The following is a 24,334-nucleotide window of genomic DNA, read 5'->3' on the forward strand; positions in this document are numbered from 1 at the left end:
CGGCTGACTGCGTTGCAGCCGGCGTGAGTGGCCGTGCGGTTCTAGGCGCTACAGTCTGGAACCGGGCGACCACTACGGTCGCAGGTTCGAATCCTGCCTCGGGCATGGATGTGTGTGATGTCCTTAGGTTAGTTAGGTTTAATTAGTTCTATGTTCTAGGCGACTGATGACCTCAGAAGTTAAGTCGTATAGTGCTCAGAGCCATTTGAACCATTTTTTGAACTGCGTCGCAAAGATAAAACTGAAACGTCAGGCAAGGACTGAATTTATCGTTCATATGACGCGTTTCGGAAATTATGCATCATCAGAAATCTACAATCGATTACTGCACGTAGATATGGCGCTTCATGTTGTATGTGAAAGAAAAATTTGCAGCCTAACTCTTTCACATACAACTTGTAACGTCCTGCCAACGTGTAGTAATCTATAGTTGATATATAATGATGGATAAGTTTCTAAACACGTCGAATGAGTAGTAATGTCATACCTTGCCTGATGTTTGACTTTTACCATTGCTGCCCAGTCAGCCGGAATGCAGAACTACTGATTCTTATAATTCCAAAGTTGATGTCGGATAGCAAATAACACAATAAATGTCTTTTGTCAGATATAATTACAGATTAATAGTTCTGGGATTTTTTCTTTACCTGTAGTGTGAAACCTTGCTTCTTGCCAAATCTCATGATTGAACGTCAACAGGAAGTGCCTTACAGATTTCGATGAGTTACTTTAGAGTGTCAAAATATGTGGCCTAAATGGGCACAAATTTGATTGTATTTACTTACAAGCTTCAGTGTTTTACACTGCCAAGGAATCGTAGACTTCACCATATGATACAAATTTCAACTTGATACGTCTATCCATTCCTGAGATAAACGTCTTTTAATAGGCGGCCAGGTGCGAAAATTACCGAACTATCAGTTTAATAAGTCTTGGTTGTAAACTGCTAACACGATTTAGTTTCAAAAGAGTGGAAAAACTCGTCTGGAAAGTTCAGTTTTTTCCGGACAAATGTAGAATCACGCGGGGCAATACTGATTCTACGACTTTTCTTATAAGACAGGTTAAAGAAAGGCAAACCTGTTGCATCTGTAGACTTACTGAAGGCTTTTACAGCTTTGACCTGAACACCCTCATTGAAATCCTGAAGGTAGCGGGGGAAAATACAAGGATCAGAACGTAATTTACAGCTTATACTGAAGTAAGATTGCAGTTGTAAGAGCCGAGCGGCGTGAAAGAGAAGCAGTGTTTGAAAAGGGAGTGATACAGGGCTGTACCGTATCCCCGATGTTATTCAATCCAAATAATAAGCAAAGTGTAAAGGAAAGCAACGAAAAACTGGGAATAAGTATTAAAGTTCACAAGAAGAAATAGAAATTTTGAGGTTTACCGATGACATTATAATTCCGTCAGAAAAAACAGAGGACTCGGAAGAGCAGTTGAACGAATGGACAGCATCTTGGAAGGAGGATATGAGATGAACATCAGCAAAAGCAAAACAAGGATATAGAATGTAGTCGAATTAAATAAGGCGATGCTGACGGCACTAGATTAGGAAACGAGTAGATGAGGTTTGCTATTTGGGCTGCATAGTAGCTGACCATGGCCGAAGTAGAGAGGATATAATATGTAGACTGTCAATGGCAAAAAAAGTGTTCCTGTAGCAGTAACATTGGTTAACATCGATATAGACTTAAGTATGAGAAAATATATTTTTAAGATGTTTGTCTGGAGTGTAGCCACGTATATAAGTGGAACATTTACGATAAACAGTTTACACAAGAAGAGAACTGAAGCTTTTGAATTGTGTTGTTACGCAAGAAGTCTGAAGATTAGACGAGTAGATCACGTAATTAATGAGGTGGTACTGAATAGAAAGGGAGACAAGAAATCTGTGGCACAGCTTGACTAGAAGAATGGATCGTTTGATTGGCCACATTATGAGACATCAAGTGATCACTAATTTAGAACTGGAGGAAAGTTTGGATGGTCAAGAGGGAGTTAATAAGACGTATATGCAATAAGCAGATGCAGAAGTATGTAGGTTGCAGTACTTACCTAGAGATGAAGAGGTTTGCACGGGATAGGGTAGCATGGAGAGCTGTATCAAACCAGTCTTCGGACTGGATACCACAACAACAATATCAACAACAGTCGTACATACATATCGACAGACAGACAGACAGACAGAGGGACGTTAACATTGATCCTATTAGGGTTCCGTTTTTACCGATTGAGGTGTAGGACCCTAAAAAGGGAGGTAATAATTAAATATGAGCCACGATTTGAGCCACGAGTGACCAATGGCCCTGTTAGTCAATTAAAATGCTTATGAGCTCAGCAAGGAAGGATGTCCGTCAGCCCTTCTATTAGTATACAATAATAGAACACTATATATATATATATATATATATATATATATATATATATATATATATTTTATATTCCTCGAGCTCTTGATAAGGATAACCAATTCCCACCCTTTGGATATACAGTGTGCTATAGATACATTACAAGCTAGAATGAACGTTCTGGGACTATTACTGGCCTTGATAAATTCTTTTTCTACCTCCAAGATCCTTTAAATGGAATCCTGGAGTGCTGAAGAACTTTGTAAGGAAGAGAAGAGAAACCTCTCCTTCTAAAGGTTATTGGTAATAGAAATAAGTACCTAGGTACTAACGTACACATATGAGTGAAAATGAAAAAAAGGTAATCAAACACGAGCTTAGTCTGTGGAGAAGCACATCGTACATATAATTAGTCTCACTCAGTAGACATACCGCTAATACCGAGCAATGATCTCCATCCATGGTGACCAGAAGTTTCTTTCGGCATGTCACATCACACTGAAGCCATTCACTGACGATCAGATCCCTGTGGCTACTGGTTTACGGGGTTTTTGTTTAGTGTATTTCACCAGCTACTCCAAGTAGTTTCAGGTGTTCAGTGTGGCTACGAACCAATTAAGCTAACGGGCGAATCGAGTTCCGTCAGAATGCTTGAGTAAGCGTCGAAAGAGGAACGTATACATACAGACATGCGAGCATGGCTGTTGTCATCTTGGAAATTTGGAACGTTCACAGCATTCTCGCTAAGAAAGATGGAGAACAATGGGCAATACTCTGTCACGAAGGTGTTGAAATGAAGATCTTGGTAACGTGATAGTAGGTATAGCGATGTACTACTTAGCGCACTTCGCTCTTAAATGACACTGAAAAGTATAAATGCTGGTGTGGATTGGCTCATTTGCAAGGAGCAAACGCACATCCTCTGAGTGCATGCTCACTTTATCTGCAACGTCATCACCATCATCACGTAACAAGCCCTGCTTCCCTCATCTTTGATACCATTGAGAATCTGAGAAGACACAACTCATTTCTTGGAACGATGGTGCCAGTTACAACCTGGTAAGTTAGAGACCAATAAAACGAAACAGCAGATCAACTCTTAACCCAACAGTGGACATTATGACACCATGTTCAAACGTATCCGAACCATCTGAAATTAGAACCACGTTGAAAAATATGTAAAGCTATCGACAGTACTGCATGTCAAAAATATGTATGTTTCACATAAATTTTGCGTAAATTTTCATCAGGTTCAGAAGTTTTCGACTATTTATTAAAAATACGTACAACCATTGACAATATCGGTGTAACTTGGCACTCGTTACCTAATTTATAACTATGCAGCACGTATACAAACAGATCTTTGTACTACACTTCGTGTAAGCCCCTGTGTACCCACAAATGAAATATTTTCACATCAGAATTGTTCTACAGATAGCTTGCATTGCTAATATCACAATATTTCCATGAGGAAAAACACGTAAGATTCTCATGAATCACATGAAGTGGTGTCGTGTGTAAAACTGTGTTGCCACTACTACAATATCCTATACCGAAAAATATACAGTCTTCATTTGAGTTGGATACATGGAGCACTTCATAGCGCGCACACACACACACACACACACACACACACACACACACACACACACACACACACACACACATATATATATATATATATATATATATATATATTGTAGTGACGTAACAAGACTGTTACGCCACACGGTAGTAGCCGAAAGAAAGGCACGCGTACACACACGCCGACGGGCGTCAAGTCTGGAACAGGATAACTATTGAATGGTAGCAAGAAAAGTACATAGCTGCTTTATACTAAACTTTAATGTCTCCTTGTGATACATCTCTCTTGACTATACAAATGCGACTCGTAAGATACATGCACTGTTACAATTGGCGCCTTGCTAGGTCGTAGCCATGGACTTAGCAGAAGGCTATTCTAACTGTCTCTCGGCAAATGAGAGGAAGGCTTTGTCCGTATTGTCCCTAGCAATGTCGTCGTACAACTGGGGCGAGTGCTCGTCCGTATCTCGAGACCTGCCTTGTGGTGGCGCTAGGTCTGCGATCACACAGTGGCGACACGCGGGTCCGACATGTACTAATTGGACCGCGGCCGATTTAAGCTACCACCTAGCAAGTGTGGTGTCTGGCGGTGACACCACATTCCTCCCCCGCAAATCGGCGTACGGTTGTGTTATAAGGCTTCCGCCCGCCGTGGGGAGGACCCCATGTTGACGTATGCGATGAGGTGGGGAGGCTAACAACAGGCGAGGCTGTGCCACCCGCACCCGGCCATTCGGTCCGAGGGGAGCTAGGAAACGCCTGAAAACCTAGTCCAGGGTGCACGTCAACATGCGGTGTATGCACCCGTAAAGAAACAGGAGGGGCCGAAGGGTCGATCTCCATTGCGTATGGGTAGCCGACGCGCGATGACGTCATGTGGTCCGGAGCGGGCGGGAGTTCCATGGCGGAGGACAGCTGGTCACGGGAAGCGATCGGCGGCGCATGACCCTGGGAGGCGCTTGGCGGCTGCAGCGAAGCGTCGAATGCGGGCGGCGCCGGCCGGAGTACCGGCGGCTGCGGCGGCGGCGGCTGCTGTGGCGGCGCGTCGCCATGGGGCAAAATGGAAGGCATCGTCGGTAACACCTGGGGATGAGGCAAGCCAGTAGATGGGTCCCCAGGGCGCTGACCGGACGGCACCGTCGCTGAAAGCAGACGGGGAGCGGCAGAACCCGTGCGACGACAGAGGCGCAGCTGATTGAGATGCCGACGCACCTCACCAGAGGCCCCCAAAACCAAATACATCGCGCGGCCGAGGCAGCGAAGAATGCGCCCTGCGAGCCAACGCCGTGAACCTCGATAGTTGCGATAAAATACAACGTCGCCTGGAGCAAAAGCAGGAGTCTGCCGCTGCACAGGAACCTGATGCGGCGGATGCAGCAAAGACATCAAAGTGCGATGAGGACGACCGTGGAGCAACTCAGCCGGCGAGCGACCATCTCGGGGCTGAGAGCGATACGAAGACAAAAAGAGCAACAATGCGTCCTCCCGAGAATGCGACTCTTTCAATTTCAACATCTGTGACTTGAAAGTCCGGACCAATCGTTCAGCGGCACCGTTTGACTGAGGCGAAAACGGCGCGGATGTCAGATGTTGAATACCATTGGCCTGGCAGAATGACTGAAATTCTGCGGACATGAATTGTGGGCCATTGTCGGAAACAATAGTCTGCGGAAGACCTTCAATGCAAAAGATAGCAGACAACGCTTGGATGGTGGCGGAGGACGTCGTGGAAGACATCCGGACAACAAAAGGAAAATTACTGAAGGCGTCGACCAGAACCAACCATCGAGCATTCCCGAATGGACCCGCAAAATCAATGTGCAAGTGTTGCCAAGGGGAAGTGGCTTTTGGCCATGCAAAGACTTTCCGCAGCGGTGCGGATTGTTGTTCGGCACACGCCATGCAAGAAGAACACATAGTCGTAATTGCAGCATCGATTCCGAACCAAGTACAGTGCTGACGAGCAAGTTGTTTCGTTCGCACTATACCCCAATGTCCTTGGTGAAGAAGCCGTAAAACAGAGGACTGTAACGAACGTGGGACCACGACTCTGGACTGATCATTATCAGAACGCAACAACAAAACACCACGTCGAACAAAAAGTCTCTCCTTGTGAGCCAAAAATCGGCGAACCAACGGATCCGCAATCCGAGACTTTGACAAAGGCCATTGCGTAGCAACAAAACGCAAAACATTAGCAAGGACAGGGTCAGCAGCTGTGGCTGTAGCTACACGACGAAAATCAATCGGAAACGATTCGACCACTTCATCGGTTTCCGAATCAATGAACAGGCAAGCAAGTTCGGAAGAATCGAATGCTTCATCCTCAGCAACAGGCAAACGGGACAACGCATCAGCGTTGCCGTGCTTAGCAGTGGACCGATACAAGATATCGTAGCGGTAATGCGAGAGGAAAATAGACAAGTGAATGAATTTCTGCCCTGTACGCGGAGGTACAGGCTCGTTCGGATGAAAAAGCGATGTCAAAGGTTTGTGGTCTGTGATGATGGTAAAGTGACGACCATACAAGAAATCATGGAACTTAGTAACACCAAACACGAGAGCCAAAGCTTCTTTCTCTATCTGGGAATAATTTCTTTGCGCAGATGAGAGCAATTTCGACGCAAAGGCAATAGGGCGATCATGCGAGCCAACTTTGTGCGCAAGCACAGCACCGATCCCGAAATCCGATGCATCTACCATCAACAAAAGGGGTTTCTGGGGATCGAAAGGCGTGAGGCCAGTATTAGAAAGCAACGCCGATTTCAACTGGCGAAAGGCGCGTTCGCATTCCGTCGTCCAGAGAAACGGAACACCTGTACGGCGTAAGCGATGAAGCGTAGCTGAAAGAGAAGAGGCATTGCGCACAGTCACTCACACCTTGTGATTCTAAATCGTTCAATGGTCGTGCGACCTCACCACGCAATGCGTGAGGAACATTGCGCGCTCTGAAAAATTTCTGTTGCGCGTTTACTTTCAGTTCCAAATGTGCTTCACAGTTTTTAGCGCAACCTAAGCCCGGTGCAAAAATGTCTGCAAATTCGTCACATAAGCGAGAAACACTGTCTGAAGGCACAGTTTGATTCACTGATAGGACCTGATTTACAAGAGACATGTTAAACAACTGAAATAAATCTAAGCCAAACAAGTTCACTGCAGTAGAAGAACGAAGAACATAAAATGACATAAGTTTTGTTTGTCGCTTGTATGTTGCAAGAAGGCTGCACTGTCCTAACACAGGAATTTTCTGTCCTGAATATGTGGTTAGCTTAACATTTGCGGCACGCAACGGAGGTTTGCCCAGTTGTTTGTACGTGTCGTGATTGAGCAATGAAACTGCAGCTCTGGTATCGAGCTGGAAGGGTATCACTTTGCCTTCAAAGTCTAAGTCCACAAATAGTTTATTGTCCTGCTAACGACAGGAGCGACTGTTTTGTGCAATTTGAACAGACACTGGTACAGAATCACTTGCTAATTGACGTGATTTCCGGCGACGTCGACGCACAGTTTTTGTGGGACGAACACAGTCACTGTTAGAGAAAGTGTCACTGGACGAAGTGGAATTAACGACATGAATGTCCATGGGCGAAGGTCCACGAGCCTGAGTGTCCTTGGTTCGAGACCGGCACGAAGCAAAGGGCCTGGAATGATTGTGATTGTCTGATCGGAGCTTTTTCTGGCAAACACTTTGAACATGTCCTTTCCCATTGCAGAAAAAGCAAATAGCTTGGCGTGACGGGCAATATTCACGCGAATGTCTAGTAGCACACCGCGGGCATGATTTCACTGCATTTGTGGGCTGGCGCGGCACACCTGGTGTAGAGCGCGGCGGCAGCTGCGTTTGTTTGCGCGAGGGCAGTTGACCGGGCCGCCCAGCTCGCCCGGCGGGCCGGTTAATGTTACACACTGCTGGCGAAGTTTCAAAAGATTCCTGAGCACAGTCAAGTGTGTCTTGTCTATCTAATATGTCTATCACTTGTTGAAGGGAGGGATTAACTAGTTTCAAAATGTGCTCCCGTATGCGAACATCAGAAACGTTCTGTGCAATTGCATCACGCACCATTGTATCTGAATAAGAAAGGCCACAGCACAGTCAAAGGCACAGTCCCTAGTAAGTCCTTGCAATGTTGCTACCCACTCCCTATTAGTTTGACCGGCCGTACGTTTTGTACGAAAAAACGTATACCGTTTTGCAACCACATTAACTGTTTCTTTGAAATAGGCATCTAAAGCAGACAAAATTTCCTCGTAGGACAGAGTTGCTATGTCGCGTCGGGGAAACAATTTCACTATCACACGGTAAGTGGACACACCGACACAAGAAAGCAAAAACGGCTTCCGCTCATTACCTTGAATTCTGTAGGCGGCGAGATGGAAGGCGAATTGACGGGACCACTCTTGCCAGGACTCGTGGGTTGCATCCAAGGGTCGGAATTGAGGTGCAACAGCATGTTGTGGCTGCGGTAGCGATGAAGCGGCGGCCGCCACATCGGTTTCAATGGCACGTTGACTCTGGACGAGCTGTCCAAGGGCATCCAATTACGCCTGCGTCTGCTGATTCTGCAAGCGATAAAATTCGGACAGTACATCTGGAGAATGTGGCGAAGCCATGACACAAATAAATGTAGTGACGTAATAAGACTGTTACACCACACGGTAGTAGCCGAAAGAAAGGCACGCGTACACACACGCCGACGGGCGTCAAGTCTGGAACAGGATAACTATTGAATGGTAGCAAGAAAAGTACGTAGCTGCTTTATACTTAACTTTAATGTCTCCTTGTGATACATGTCTCTTGACTATACAAATGCGACTCGTAAGACACATGCACTGTTACAATTGGCGCCTTGCTAGGTCGTAGCCATGGACTTAGCAGAAGGCTATTCTAACTGTCTCTCGGCAAATGAGAGGAAGGCTTCGTCCGTATTGTCGCTAGCAATGTCGTCGTACAACTGGGGTGAGTGCTCGTCCGTATCTCGAGACCTGCCTTGTGGTGGCGCTAGGTCTGCGATCACACAGTGGCGACACGCGGGTCCGACATGTACTAATTGGACCGCGGCCGATTTAAGCTACCACCTAGCAAGTGTGGTGTCTGGCGGTGACACCACACACATATATATATATATATATATATATATATATATATATATATATATATATATGTTGTTGTTGTTGTGGTCTTCAGTCCTGAGACTGGTTTGATGCAGCTCTCCATGCTACTCTATCCTGTGCAAGCTTCTTCATCTCCCAGTACCTACTGCAACCTACATCCTTTTGAATCTGCTTAGTGTATTCTTCTCTCTCTCTCTCTCTCTCTCTCTATATATATATATATATATATATATATATATATATATATATATATGTGCGCACGCGTAGACAATCGTTGTACTATGAACTAACAGGTTAAGCAGCAGCTCGGTACATCAATTATTTGGTCTGTGTACCTGTGAGGATATGACTGAACAAATAATACTCCTGTGGATGTTAGAAACAACACTGTGGACTGCTCTCCCTCAGAACGCTCCTAACGAGAGCACCCAACAAGAAGCAGAATTTTTACTGTGTCCTTTAAGGTGTGAGCATCGTGCATGATTTTCCTCACTAATGACGGTGGCGACCAATCAGATACGTTGTAATAAGGCAACGGTCTCCTTTCCATAATGGAGGAAGAGATTAATGTTCAACGTCCCGTCAACAACGAGGCCAGCCGCGCGGGGTAGCCGTGGGGTTTAAAGCACCTTGTCACGGTCCGCGCGGCTCCCCCATCAGAGGTTCGAGTCCTCCCCCGGGCATGCGTGTGTGTGTTGTCCATAGTGTAAGTTAGTTGTAGTTACACTAAATAGGGTGTAAGCTTAGGGACCGATGGCCTAAGAAGTTTGGTCCCATAAGATTGTACCACAAATTTACAACGAGGTAAAAATGTAAATGTCGTGTGACTAGAACCTCCCGTCGGGTAGACCATTCGCCGGGTGCAAGTCTTTCGATTTGACCCCACTTCGGCGATTTGAGCGTCGATGGGGTTGAAATGATGATCATTAGGACAACACAACACCCAGTCCCGGGCCCTTAAGATTGGCATTCCGTCGCGCTGACCACTCAGCTACCGGGGACGGACCACAACGAGGTCATTAGAGACGGAGCACCAGCTGGAGTTAGGGAAGGATGGGGAAGGGAATCGGCCGTGCACCTTCAAAGAAATTATCCCGGCATTTGCCTGAAAGGATTTAGGGAAATCACGGAAAACCTAAATCAACATGGCCGGAGACGGAATGAACCGTCGTCCTCCCGAGTGCGAGTCCATTGTGCTAACCACTGTGCAATCTCGCTCGGTTCTTCCATAACGAATTTTTGTGCAAGGTTAATTCAGCAAGCGGAATTTATTTACATGACACAATGGTAGCTGCTCTCACTGTTTCGCACAGAATCTACAACTATTCAGTTAGCTTGGCGCCACCCTGATAGCTGTGGATACCATGTTCTTAGGGCTGGATGGACTCTGCTCCCACTCCAGTTTAGAAATTTAGCTTTCGATCCGTCCTGGGTATAGCTGTTCATAAAAAACGGACTTCCTGGATGACGCGGGGCATTATGTACTGCACTCTGTGTCTCTTATTAGCTCGCACCGCAACCTCTTGGGGCCGGTGGACACCGCACCGTAAAAACTGTAAATAACAGCTTTCAGTCGTTTAGAACAAAAACGCTGACGGCGCCGCTCTGGTGGACCTTCGCCGCCACAGTAATTTACTTGGCACAGCTCCTGTCTACTTCTTCTCCTCCCTATGTAGTGGCGGTGCCTATCTTATAAAGTGGGGCTGTGGCAACCCTAATAGCTCAATACTGGCACTCATTACCCTGTTCTGGCAGGCCCCTGTTCAACATGTATTTAAGAGGGTTCTCAGCCTTCAGAATAAGGGATTAATATGTAAGTTTCCTAGTTAGCCTTGGTAATCACTGACGATATCTGCAACCATACTCACCGTCCAACTTCGACTAGACAAGTTTTTCAGTGTAAGCAAGTTTGATTACGGTGCATGGCAGTTTTGACAAAAACAGTCGCTTAACGTAACAGATTTGCTGAGAGATGCAATGGACCCTCAAATTAAATATTTCGACATATAAATTGTTCAGTGATGCTTGTCATATGCTCATTGTCGTTTCCACACCTAAAGTGTCTGCAAAGTTACGTCAGTAACACAAGAGTGCTACGTTTACCTCCAGTGTCACAATCTAATACACGCATATCTGTGAAAAGTTGATATCCAAATCACGACTGTGGCGTCTCAAATTAAGTGCGTACATGCTATTTTCACAATTAATTTATTAAAAACACCCGAAGATGGCCTTGTAAGCCAAAAACCGGTTAGCAATATTAAAAACACATGTTGCAAAAAAATAATGGCCCAGGAATGTAGTTAACACTCTACTTTTAGGCTCACACTTCGTAAAGGTGAAAATTGTTCTACGAAATGCATCTTGCTCTTTGTGTCACAATGTTGTTTCCACATCTGAAATGTCTAAAAATATACGTCAGCAAAAAATAAAGAAAAGAAAAATCTTTCACAATCTAACTTTCACACACACACACACACACACACACAAATTCATCAAAACTGACGTCTAAAACAGCAGTGGACTCTCAGATTAGGTGGCCCTATGATATTACCATGTCTAAACTTTGTACAATGCACTGAAGAAAGAAAAAAAAATTGCTTCAACATTGTAGGACACATGGGAACAATTAGTGAGCCAACTTAATTATTAACCTGCACTTATTACTGAGAATTAGCAACGTAAACAATGTTACTCCCGCAATTATATTTGCAGCTATTAGAAAGGGGGAAGTGCGGGCAGTTGCTGGTTCTTAAAACTGTATTGTAATATCAGTAGCTGAAAAAATTATTCCAAATTGCTTCGTTTTTAAGAAGAAAAAGAAACACTGCTAGAAAATGTCCTTTGTCACAACAAACATGGTAAGAAAATACTCTATGATATAGAAACAACTGTAACTATTTCCATCCTGCTACAGCAAAGCTGTAACAAATTGCCCCACATGACAAAAAAATTGTCAGAATTTAATTTTCACACACACACACACACACACACACACACACACACACACACACACACGCCAGGGCGCAAACGTACACGCAGGCACACATGAATGTATATACATCAAATTTGACTCAGGACTCTCAAATTTAGTATCTCACGCTATCTCCTCGTCTAAATTGTTACAGCACACATTGTTACAAGACACATGTCGCTGAGAAATACACTCCTGGAAATTGAAATAAGAACACCGTGAATTCATTGTCCCTGGAAGGGGAAACTTTATTGACACATTCCTGGGGTCAGATACATCACATGATCACACTGACAGAACCACAGGCACATAGACACAGGCAACAGAGCATGCACAATGTCGGCACTAGTACAGTGTATATCCACCTTTCGCAGCAATGCAGGCTGCTATTCTCCCATGGAGACGATCGTAGAGATGCTGGATGTAGTCCTGTGGAACGGCTTGCCATGCCATTTCCACCTGGCGCCTCAGTTGGACCAGCGTTCGTGCTGGACGTGCAGACCGCGTGAGACGACGCTTCATCCAGTCCCAAATATGCTCAATGGGGGACAGATCCGGAGATCTTGCTGGCCAGGGTAGTTGACTTACACCTTCTAGAGCACGTTGGGTGGCACGGGATACATGCGGACGTGCATTGTCCTGTTGGAACAGCAAGTTCCCTTGCCGGTCTAGGAATGGTAGAACGATGGGTTCGATGACGGTTTGGATGTACCGTGCACTATTCAGTGTCCCCTCGACGATCACCAGTGGTGTACGGCCAGTGTAGGAGATCGCTCCCCACACCATGATGCCGGGTGTTGGCCCTGTGTGCCTCGGTCGCATGCAGTCCTGATTGTGGCGCTCACCTGCACGGCGCCAAACACGCATACGATCATCATTGGCACCAAGGCAGAAGCGACTCTCATCGCTGAAGACGACACGTCTCCATTCGTCCCTCCATTCACGCCTGTCGCGACACCACTGGAGGCGGGCTGCACGATGTTGGGGCGTGAGCGGAAGACGGCCTAACGGTGTGCGGGACCGTAGCCTAGCTTCATGGAGACGGTTGCGAATGGTCCTCGCCGATACCCCAGGAGCAACAGTGTCCCTAATTTGCTGGGAAGTGGCGGTGCGGTCCCTTACGGCACTGCGTAGGATCCTACGGTCTTGGCGTGCATCCGTGCGTCGCTGCGGTCCGGTCCCAGGTCGACGGGCACGTGCACCTTCCGCCGACCACTGGCGACAACGTCGATGTACTGTGGAGAACTCACGCCCCACGTGTTGAGCAATTCGGCGGTACGTCCACCCGGCCTCCCGCATGCCCACTATACGCCCTCGCTCAAAGTCCGTCAACTGCATATACGGTTCACGTCCAGGCTGTCGCGGCATGCTACCAGTGTTAAAGACTGCGATGGAGCTCCGTATGCCACGGCAAACTGGCTGACACTGACGGCGGCGGTGCACAAATGCTGCGCAGCTAGCGCCATTCGACGGCCAACACCGCGGTTCCTGGTGTGTCCGCTGTGCCATGCGTGTGATCATTGCTTGTACAGCCCTCTCGCAGTGTCCGGAGCAAGTATGGTGGGTCTGACACACCGGTGTCAATGTGTTCTTTTTTCCATTTCCAGGAGTGTAATTTCCGAAGCAGGATGTGAACAAACCACTTTAGGACCACAATTGGTGTAAAGCACAACAGATCCCCAAATTAAGTATTGACACAGGTCCATTGGATCCATTTCTTGTCAGTAAGGAGCTTCTTGTGTCCTAGCACACTACCAACGTTCATTTCTCTTGATATATGACTCCTTTGTTGCAACGTGCCAGCTCAAGGGAAGGAAGGATCCTTTTTGTTTGCTTATTCACCCCACACATACCTTGTAATTCACAGTCTGTCCTATAAATGTGTGTGACTGAGTGAAAAGCAAGGAAGAAAGTATTCAAAAATTCCTCCAGCTTTTCGCTAGTTCATAGACAAGACAAGAAATGGATCAAACTAACCTATCAGAATGTAATTTGGGGGACTATTGCGCCTTACGACAGTTGTAGGCCTAAAATGGGACGTCCTGTTTCACAAATTATTTCTTAGGCACAGGTGTCTTGTAACAATGTGTCTTGTAACAATTTAGACGAGGAGATAGCGTGAGATACTAAATTTGAGGGTCCTGAGTCATATTTGATGCATATACATTCATGTGTGCGTGCGCGCTGGCATGTGTGTATGTGTGTGTGTGTGTGTGAAAATTAAATTCTGACACTTGATATAAACGTTGGCTTTTTCTGTTGCTGACTTATTTTTGTCGATATTTTAGTTTTGGAATTAACTTGACATGCACCATAGAACGGTTCAGAGTTGGTAATACTTAATCTGAGGTCCCATGTGCCTTACACCACTTACAGAACAGAAATCAGACTATGGACCTCCAAAAGTATAGATTCTATCACTAGCGCCAACTTAACACCAATATTCCCTATGTCCCTAGGTATTTATAATAAATAATCGGATACCTTTGAACATGATGCCAATTTATGTAAAATTTAGTTGACGAGAACGATTTTTTGTCATGGAAATACTGCAGTATTATCAATATCCTTAAAACGTTTTGAGTATTTCGCAAATTTAAGGCCTTTTGGTTGCTTTTGAACATAATTACTGTTCTGGAGTCCTCTCGTGATTGGCTCTTTCATTTTAATCGCCTATGTATTATTGGGTTCCTATTGGTTATTTCGTTTTAATGGCCTTGTGACTTCTCCTATATGGCAGGCCTGAATTGCATCGCATGAGCTTCGCATATTACCGACAAGGGCTACTGAGCTGGTCAAGTTGGACGTGTCTTTCGGCGGTTTCCCAGATCTCACTAGCTACATATCGAACTGGCACTCGCGTTCCACCTGAGATACGCGTTACGTAAACATTTAGAAAAGTCTTCACACTTTCACATAGGATATACTTTAGATGCTCGCCGATGGGGCACACAGATTTCATGCTGTAGAGTGCATAAGGGACTGATAATCTTAGATGCTGAGGCTTCTCAAACCCTTCATCCGCAGTAGCAGCGGCAGTAATACTTTTAAAGGACTGCAACCATTGCAGGAAATGAGATATGGCTTCTTGAATCGTGAATGACGTTATAGATGAAGGGAGTGTGGCGTATCGCGTAATAAGGACGAGGTCATAGTTAAAGAGGACGTGACTTGTAAAGCCATGATTTTGCCCCTGCCAAGAGCCAATCCGCTCTAGCGCTTGCACATTTCTAGGCCATTTAACTGTAAAGTGAATCAAGTAGTTTATTGCTACAAAGTTCCTCAATGAGTGTATCTAAATACGGAAAACGCCTTTACAACATCACGGGAATAGTTACGGGATGAACATTCTCATCACACTCTATGCGTTAAATGCCATAAGGGATTGTGGATGCACTCGACGACTCGCATCATTTCAAAAGAAGCATACTCACCACTGCATTCGGTTACTGTCTAGTTTCTGCGTTGTTTGGCTTATTAAAGAGGTGCAACTTTATTTGTCGCTATGGGAAGTGAGCTTTGGGGGATATTCGACTTCAGATGTCCACTGCATTTAGATTCTTCCGCAATGTTCGCTGGAAATTTGAGACGGACCTAAATCCACCGACAGCAGCAAATATTATAAGGTTCGAGACCGACTGTTACTTACAACTGTTATTTGCAATCACTGTTCATACGAAGTGTCACATGCAACGAGTGGTAATCAGTCCCTAGTAGTTTCGTTGAACAGTCTGCTTTGATGCACGTACAATTTGGCAGACTTTATTCCGATGTTATCAAATCTTGCTCACTTCATTCATTATGCCCCCACCTCCCGCCAACATATTGCGCTGGTTCCATACAACTGCCTGAAACTAACTCATCACTTTACTGCCGTGACTTAATATCGGTGGTGGACTGTCACATGAGGACCTGCCACCTTGTACCCATACACTAGCTTTAGTGCTTCAAAGCGATCAGTGTGCTCTTCCAAGCGGTGAATAAAATTTATATTAGGAAAGCTGAAGTCAGTAATACAATCAGATGGGTTTTTGGTGGCGAAGCAGTGAAGTATTTAATCAAATCTTCTCGCTGCTGTCCGGTTTGTTTATTTAGAATCGTAATATGATTTACAGCAGTGGGCTCCCATTCGTTTAGATCGTTCCCTGTGTAACGATCCAGCCTGCTCTGCTTCGGTTCCAATATTTGCATCCCACATTACGCTCGTGTACATTAATTTTAAGGCTCGGTGTGGAGATTAAATTCACAGCAACGCGAGTCGCTAAACATTTTCAGTAAGAGCTCAGATGAATTTACGTTTAGTCTTCCTAACATATTTGCTCACCGTAACGTTGCACGTCAGCCGTAAACGCAATTAATGACGAAAGCAACTGAGAAGCTTAGTTCATAAATAGGGCCTTAAACGAGGCCCTGTTACCAAAATTGCAATTAGTGGCGCAGAATGGTCGAGTTGTTCAATATCTTAACGAAATGTTGAGAGCAAATGGATGTATTCACATTAGTAACAACTATGTTATTGAATAAGTTGCTTCGGGTGCTAGGAATCTAAGTCATTAACATCCAGACCAATACAGTTAACGACGAGAGTAGGTAAACAATTTACATGTTGCTTTGCTTTATCTCGAATGTAGACGCAAAACGTTTTCCAAAAGTTAGCGACGTCTCTTGAAAGACACAAACACACCTATCAGCGCCGTACACATTGTTCATAAAGGATCACTATTATCAACACTGACGTACGTGTCACTGATAATGGTTAGACACTAGAGCCACAATATCACCACATCAAAATTAACCGTCGTTCAGAGATGAAACTGGACAACTGTCCCTTAATAACAGAGAAAGCTGTAGCGTCTCAGCTCAATGATAAAAAGAACTTCTCAGTTGCAATGAACAAAAAATGATAATCTTGAACAAACACTAAATGTAATGTAAAGTTCAGAGGAAAAATATATGAGCCATTTACGATTGAAACAGGGTTAAAAGAGGGAGATAGATTACCGTCATTACGTTTCAGCTATGCTCTGAAGTTTCTTGTGAGAGGATGGTGCAAGAAAAATCCTAAGCACGTAAGGAACTGCAACCAAGAATGATATAATTGCTTGGGATACGCAGATGACTTAGCATTACTTGTTAATAACAGTGAACTTTCTGATATTAAAGATGAATTACCGTTTTATAAGAATATATACAGCAGTGTTATAATTAACATGGTAGCTATTTATGTGCATAGGATTAATGTTAGAGTTGAAAGAATGTCTTATGATGGTGAAGCACCTAAAAAGTTCTCTGAAACGTCAGCGTCCTGTTGAGAAAATACGATTGTATGCAAGTAATAAACAAGGGTTTGATTCTGCTGGAGTTCCCTGGTGGTATACTAGACGGAATAACTATAAATTCGTTACATTTAGCAGATCGGGACAGTCAGTGTCTGTAAATCATATTACAGATTAACGTTTCATTGAAAATAAATGTAAAACAAGAAATAAGGTGTTCGCTGAGTATCCACTCGATATTGGTGTACGTGTTAGTGGTAGCGAACCTAAAGTTAGTGATAAAGTTGAAAGTGAACTAAAATATGTGTCTTATATGGTAAAAATATTGTGTATCTAAAATTTTATGAAAGAAATGGAACTGGGACCATATCCGATATTATCCTGATGACCTATGACTGGCATTCCTGGTTCATAATTATGCAAGAGTGGATGAACCTATTCTCAGGTAACAGGAGTAATGCATCAACGCATGTGTTGGTGTCAGAGGGGTTGTGGTTTCATAAACTACATAGTGATGATTTAATAAGGCCTTAAGGGAAGCGTGTACAAACTACTTTTTGTGCTGACGACGTCACGTCCACACGTCGTTTCGACAGGGTACATATATACCTCCGCGCTATAATTACTGGAGCCTCAGTAGGATACAAACCTCAGAAGTCCTGCCTCAGACATACCGCCAAAGACCATCCTAGAAAATGGCCTCGTGGTAAAGGAGGCCTCGTTCCATGTTCATCATACGCACGACTAACAGAGTCTATAAGACTGGCATAGCGGTAGCAGAGCCACTAGTAATCAGCCACATAACTGTAAATAACATGTAAGTAATATAATGAAATATTTTATATACCTAAGAGAAATTGTAACATACAATTTAAACGAGAAAACTGCACGGTAAGAAAGAAATAACATAATGATTACAGCTCAAAAAGTAACGTGGTCTACATAAATAAAAAAATCTGTCAATTAAAATATTACAAGGCAGTAGTTCAGCCAGAGGTGACAACTGAAGCGAACCTCATTTCAAAGTCATCCAGAAAAAACGAGTCGACGGAGTCCTAAAGGTAGAAAGAAATAGCTAGAACACGCATAGGTCAGAAATATCAAGGAAGATGTTGAATGGCTCATAGTGCCAAAATAAGTAGCGAGCTGGAACCAATTACGAATACTATACTGGTGTCCTCACACTGTGAGGACACCAGAAACAAGACTACCAAGAAAAGGTATAGGTATACTTTGGAAAATGAAACAACAGTTAGGATGAAGAAAGGAAATCGGGGAGGATACGAAGGAACTACAATTAACCACGGACGATTTGCAAAACAAAACAGGAAATTTAATAACATTTATACCAAAAATAGACAAACGACAAACAACAAAATGGGTATTTACTGATGATAAATGGCGAAAAATATCAGAACGAATGAAAACATATTGGGCCAGCTATTGCTTCTTCGTCTCTCTGGGCGTTTCTTTTTGTACTTAAGAAACGTTTTCCTCATTTAGTATCAAAATCTGATACGATGAGTGGTGTAAAATGCGATGAGACAGTAATGCTCCATTTGTCTGTCCTTCAAATACGATTCAAGTTAAAATCGATTAGCAGATCACGCCCGCCGGAAAGGATTTTGTCTTCGATTTGCTGCAGCAAAGAGCAGTGGAAACCAATATAGCAACGACATGAAGATTATCTAAACCGACTGTGAAATGGACTTCTGACTCCTGTTCACTATGATTCAAAGATTAATGCAATGCGATGTGGTCTTCGTCAACGAAAATGGTGAAGAAGGAGAGAAAGTTTCCATTTCTTCACTTTTGAAGTGAGTGTGTAATTCTGCTTTTAGAAGTAATAAATATTTTGATAAACGTTTCACGTGTTATGGTATCAAAGCTGATGGCTAGTGGGGGAAGACTGAAGATTGACGTTGTCAAAGAACCCAGAAATCGAGTGAGAGATCTTGTGAAACACATTCCATTAGTCGTCTTTGGAGCAAAGTGGTTGTAGCCTTTCCCATGCTCCTTGATTTGCATGCTACCCTCTCCTACACAAGCAGACACAGAAGAGCTATTCGCTCACAGTATACTCAGAGTTCCAGAGCCTTACCTTTCATGTCTTAATGCCACCTTTCGCGCGTATATTACTTTATTTTTGTGCTCTTTTGCTTGTGCGATTCCAGTTTGTTAGCATGTGGAATATCCGGTTGCAACGATGCCCGTGGAGAGACAACTAGACAGCTTGTTATCAACGATGATATGAGACTGTTTCTGCAAGGCACCGAGAACCAGTGTTTTTCTTTCTTTACCAGCAGTAATGAGAATCGTCCCTAGAGTCTGTTAGAATTCGAAGGACGCACTAAAAGTTGTGGAAACAACATGGTAAGGAAAACAAGTGTATATTATTATAGTATTATAAGTAATTTTCCTCTCAGTGAAATAAAATAACTGATTAAGTTTTGTTTTTCTATAGTCATGTTATTCCTTTGGTATATAATTCACATACTTTCGTTCACCCTAGCTTTTCCCAAACAGTGTTTCTTGTTTTCTTAAAAATTTTGTTATGAGTTGTTGGTCATGAGTGTCGTTAGTTATGATTTGAAATTGAAGTAATTATTTAATAAAATATGTTTCTGCCACTTTTAAATATTTTATTAATTGCCTTAACGTTCAAAAGATACAAAGTGTTTCATCGAAGTACAGGAATTCCAATCTGTTTCGTCAGAGGGAAAGTTTGGGAACCGCTGTTTTACGCGTTTTAATTTTCATTCCATAATAAACACGTAGACAGTTTATATACGTAATTACGTTGCATGAAGCAGATTAATTTGAAACAATATATAATTGTTTAGAGGTGTGCTGAAATACTGAATTATGCTGACCATTAATCTTCTACACCCTTGTAGATGTATGTGTCAACTTCGGTAATTTGGGTTGTTTGGGTAGATAGTGAAGATATTTAATGAAGCTGGAAGTGACGACCGTTTTTTTGCGGGTGCTATCTTCACGAGAACGTTATAATTTAGTGAGCTAAATTGTGCGCTGGTGATTTACATGTAAATTACTTGAATTAGATGTTGATCGTCTGTTGTGCTATGCGCATTGAAATAACGAATCACTTTCCTTTTACCGAGCGTGGCTGCGCTTTCTATTTGAGTGAAACTTGTGAACACTCGTGCACAGTAAATTCAGAGCAAAAGAAACGAATTACTAGAACAGTAACAGTACATATCTAGCTTCTCGTGCATAAAAATGGCAACAAGTAATATATGCCATTAGTTACGAAGAACATACTTTTAGTATATCATTTCTAAAGTTTTGTTTTTGTTTTCTCATCAGGCAAAGTTTTCAAAGATTTTGTTTTGTTCTATTGGCTTAGTTGCGCTACAGAAGTTCTATCTTAACAATATTTTCTCTTTTGGAATTCAGGTTCAGAGACTTTGGATGGTTATCATTGTGAATTATGGGAAAGTATTTTCCTATTGCCGCACGTGGTAGCCGCGCGGTCTCAGGCGCCTCGTCACTGTCCGTGCGGTCCCTTCCCGTCTGAGGTTCGAGTCCCTCGGGCATGGGTGTTGTGTTGTCTATAGCGTAAGTCAGTTTAAGTTAGATTAAGTAGTATTTAGGCTTAGGAACCGATGACCTAAGTCGTTTGGTCCCACAGGACCTTACCACAAAATTTCCAAACAAAGTTTTCCTATTAATATGGAAGGTTACAGTGAATTTCTCCACAGTAAACAAAAGTTTTCGTTCCTGAAAATGTGGAAAGAAACATAGATCGCAATGCCGCTTTTCTCTTCGGGACTCTCTTTCCACTGAGACATTACGCGGTATTTGGAGGTATGTAAAGTACCCAGTCGTGAATTGTGTTTATAGTATTTTATATAAACCCTCTTCCTGCGTGATTGCTCCTGCTCTTTCGAGGATACTGGTGGCACGCCCATTTGCGCTCTTCACGTAGGAAATCGTGTCTGCCAGCACGATAGTAAGACGCTTTGTGTTCTTGGCAGTTTCTGAAAATCTTGATCACCTGCGTTAATATGCCTTGCGCACCGTAGTACTTCCTCTTTCCGTTTGGTGATCGCAGGTTAACCATTATCAGAAATAAACCAATAACTGTGTTCCCCGAATTCTTGATTCCCGACAGCGAGTACAGGTACTCTATGTGCTATTATTTTACTGGCACATTCTCTGTGCTATTAGTACTGGTATCCCACCTTCAAGTCAGAGATTAAATACTGCTACTCCATCGACTGAACTTGGATTAGCGAAGCCACTGTTCTAAGCTGAAGACAAGTGAGTGCTGGCAGTCCTCCGTAACTCTGATCTGTATGTCAGCTTCAGCGTCAAACGAGTCCTCCAACAGTTTGCTACCTTGAGTCCACTAGAGTAGATGAGAGACCTTGCAACCAGAAATAGTTCACCTGCTGTATCTCTCAAAGTGATATACTTACCATTACACAGATACACCCAGGAGATAAGATTTTCCGGGACATTTGGATCGCACTCTTCCTGCAGCAAAGATACGGCAAGTAGATAATGTAGCGCTGGGTACCAAGTAAAATCAGAATGTGTGAAACAAAGTTGCTGGTGCGACTGCCGAAGAGGCTTGCTGTCTCTGACTACCTCTTGTTCCAGGTACCTTTAAAACTGCACCACGCTTGCGACATGGAGGGCGTGTGCTGATGGAAGGCTCAGAGGCAGGCAGTGAAAGGTAGTAAGTTACGGCCTCTGAGATCTACATGGTAAGTCACTAACTATTGCCACCTAGAACAACTCTGAATGTAGACAGTAACTGAAAAGTTTGTGGGACAGATGTTGCATGGGACAACGGGGGCCTTCATATGACATTGGTTTTTGTTACCAGGTGGGGTCGCGTCAGAGATATGAAGGTCAACTTGGTTTTTTAAAATGGTATGCCATAGTTTGGTACTTACTTTATGATAGCGGCTATTGAGAAGAATACAACGATGTTTAACAGTAAGGTCTTCGAAGGTCAACGAAGGTTACAAAGCTGGTATGAACGTCCATTTACAAAAGGTGTTCGAAGTGATGACATTTGGTATCAATGCAGTGCTGCAATCTTCTTATAATGGACTGAGTGGTATTCCTTATCACTTCGGAACTTATCGAAGTACATGCTCTGACAATTCCCTCTCGTATATCTTCAGGTGTAATTGGATCGTTTTCATTAACAATGTCTTCTGCGAATCTCCACAACAAAAAATCCAGAGTGGTGGAGTCTGGCGAAGGAGATGGCCACGACACATCTCCTCCGCGTCCAATCCATCGATTTGGGAATTATCTCTGTAACTCACTTCTAACCGTCAGTGAAATATGTGCCGGGCACCCATCGCGTTGATACCACATACTTTTCCTTGCTTCAAAGGTATTTCTTCCAATAACAGACCTAATGTTTCTTGCAGGAATGTGGAGTACTTCCTACCATTAAGGTTTCCTTCGATGAAATACTGGCCCATAATTCTCTCCTCCAAAATCCCACACCATACATTCACCGACCATGGTTTTTGGTGTGCAACTTGCCTCAGCCAACATGGATTTTCAGGTGCCCAATAATGCATTTAATGCAAATGAACATTTCCATGGTTCGTGAATGCAGCCTCGTCAGTAAATAAAATCAAATTAATAAATGTGTCATCCCTCTGAATCTGAAGTTGTGCCCATCGGCAGAATTCAGTGCGTCGCATACAATCAGTGCCATTTAATTCTTGGTGGTGACTGATATGGTAAGGATGATTGTATGGCAATGCAGAACACGAACAACACTACTCTGGATCATGCCATTTTCCCTTGCGATTTGCCGGCCTGGGTGGCCGAGCAGTTCTAGGCGCTACAGTCCCGAACGCGCGACCGCTACGGTCGCAGGATCGAATCCAGTCTCGGGCATGGGCGTGTGTGATGTCCTTAGGTTAGTTAGGTTTAAGTTGTTCTAAGTTCTAGGGGACTGATAACCTCAGCAGTTAAGTCCCATAGTGCTCAGAGCCATTTGAACCATTTATTTGTTCGTATTTGGAACGGAGCACGTAACTGCGTATCAGGGACCGGACAGTTGTTGGCTGGTTTGTGGAGGTGTGTAACATGTCATGTAATTCGCTTAAACAACTGGTCGTTGATTTGCGTCCGCGGTAAGGCCGCCCGATAGCGACCCATATGGGTTTCATAGGTTTTACATCAATCGAATTTGGTCACCGACGTATTAACATGAATTCTCTATAATATTCCTCAGATCATTGTAGCACGGTTCTGGCTCCGAGACAATGATATTATACTGTTGAGAGATGACTTGCCGTCGAGGAAAATATCAAGCATGAAGTGAGGCAAATGATTCGGATCTGTCATCGTGTGTTTCATTACTACCACAGGTCCCATGCAAGCCCAGGAATGTCTCCCATATCTAATACAGCTCTCAGCAGCCTGTGTCCGTGGTGCCCTGCAGGTTTCGAACCGCCGTTCATCTCGATCATGACGTTTCTTGAGACGACGATCGACCTAGTACAGTAAAAATTCGATTCACCCGAAGAATCGACTCGTTTCCGTTGATTGACAGTCGAATCCCGGTGGTTCCGTGCCCAATGCAATCGTAATTGACGATGTCGTTGGGTCAGCTTGTAAATACATATGGGTGGTCTGCTGCGGAGCTCTATGCTGAACAATGTACGGTGAACAGGGTGCTCCAAAACACTTGTGCGTGCACCAGCATTGTGCTCTATTGGCAGAGATGCCACATATCAGGGCTGACTATCCTCCGAACCACACGTTCAGCGTAGAGTCGTGGACGTCCAACCATTTAGCGCCTCTATCCGTAGATGCTCACAACAGTAGCACGTGAACATTCGAGCAGCTTCCCCGTTTTCGAGATACTCGTTCACAGGCTCTGCATAATAATAATCTACCCTTTGTCAGAATCGTTTATTTCAATGGATTTTCCCATTTACAGTCCATGTCTTTGCTAGGATAATTCCCCGTCCATGTCTGCTCCGTGTACATACTTTTCTTACCGCTTCACGTGTCCGCAATGCAGGCGA

The sequence above is a fragment of the Schistocerca piceifrons genome, chromosome 1 (assembly GCF_021461385.2).
Source record: "Schistocerca piceifrons isolate TAMUIC-IGC-003096 chromosome 1, iqSchPice1.1, whole genome shotgun sequence".
Classification (NCBI taxonomy): domain Eukaryota; kingdom Metazoa; phylum Arthropoda; class Insecta; order Orthoptera; family Acrididae; genus Schistocerca; species Schistocerca piceifrons.